The following is a 1,510-nucleotide window of genomic DNA, read 5'->3' as shown; positions in this document are numbered from 1 at the left end:
TTAACAGAGTTGGAAGGGGCCTTGTAGGTCATCAAGTAGGAGACTAGACCATTTCTGACAGATGGCAGTCCAATCTCTTCTTGAAAGCCTCCAGTGTTTGAGCTAGATACAGAGGTGGGTATTCAGCAGGTTCTGACCAGTTCTGGAGAACCGGTAGCAGAAATTTTGAGTAGTTCGGAGAACCGGCAAATCCCACCTCTGACTGGCCCCTCTCCCATCTATTCTCTGCCTGCCAAGTCCCAGTTGATCGGCTGGGTCTTCTTTGGTTGCCCTGCACAGGAGAACGGAGCTGGAAAGCAGGTTAGTGGGGTGGGGAGGGAATGGGGATTTTCCAGTATCCTTCCCCTGCCATGCCCACCAAGCCACGCCCACCAAGCTATACCACTCCCACCAAGCTACATCCACAGAACCGGTAGTAAAAAAAATTGAATCCCACCACTGGTTGGATACTATAGAAATGATCCCTGAAAGTATAGTCTTTCATCTGTGGTATAGTCTGTGAAAGTATAGTCGTTCACACTGACACCTGTGGACCCCGCTCAAGCAACGCTTATAAATTATGTTCTGGATGGAAGGGAATCAACTCTCAATAATCTTTTCTGCTATCCGCACCACTCTCTTTACTGCCTTCCTATCCAAAGCAATAATACTTCCAAGCTAGACAATATGACAGGATCAGTGGTGGGATTCAATTTTTTTTACTACCAGTTCTGTGGGCGTGGCTTGGTGGGTATGGCAGGGGAAAGATATTGTAAAATCTCCAGTCAGAGGGAGCATTTGCTGATTCTCTGAACAACTCAAAATTTCCACTACCGGTTCTCCAGAACTGGTCAGAACCTGCTGAATGCCACCTCTGGACAGGATGCTCTTGATCGTCCTTCTATAGAAAGTGGTAAGGACAGGGGAAGGAAGATGAAGATGACCAAATCCATGATAATGACTAATACCTTTAATTAAAGATTGACCCCCTGACTCAGCCCCCCCGACTTCTAACTCTATTTCCATACAGCCCAGGTGTTTTGACACATTCTCTCCTTTGCCATCCATTAGACCAGGGGTCTTCAAACTTGACAGCTTTAAGACTTGGGACTTCAACTCTCAGAATTCCTCTTCAGTCATATTAGCTCAGGAATTCTGGGAGTTGAAGTCCACAAATCTTAAACTTGCCAAGTTTGAAGACCCTTGCAATATGTAGATTATTTTCCTTGCAACAAGTGGCAATTCTTTTGAATAGGTGATGAATGGTTGGGGATCACCCATCTCAGGAGATAGCCACTGGAAATATACTGTGCATGCCATAAAGGATCAACCAGTAGCAATAGGTCCACATCTTCGCAATGCTGAAATTTGAATTGTTTTCTTGGCAGCTTTGAAGTTTAGGAGGGATCACTCAGAAGAGTCATGTCTGACATGTATCCACAGAAGGCTATTATATGCAATTCTATTACATCAGGAAAATGCAGGCACAACATTTGGCCCAATGACCAAGATGCCAAGAGACTTGACTAAA

At 45.0% G+C, this 1,510-nt stretch overlaps 1 pseudogene; it reads right to left on the bottom strand.

The window, feature by feature from the left end:
* Positions 1-408: 408 nt before the first annotated feature.
* Positions 409-480, bottom strand: LOC148129704 (small nucleolar RNA U3; annotated as a pseudogene).
* Positions 481-1,510: the final 1,030 nt, after the last annotated feature.

The sequence above is a fragment of the Notechis scutatus genome, chromosome 11, assembly GCF_049901735.1.
Source record: "Notechis scutatus isolate UNSWTSFEM ecotype Mainland chromosome 11, rNotScu1.2, whole genome shotgun sequence".
NCBI classification, from domain to species: Eukaryota; Metazoa; Chordata; class Lepidosauria; order Squamata; family Elapidae; genus Notechis; species Notechis scutatus.
The sequence above is the reverse complement of the archived record's forward strand: the minus strand, read 5'-3'. Positions and strand labels throughout refer to the sequence as shown.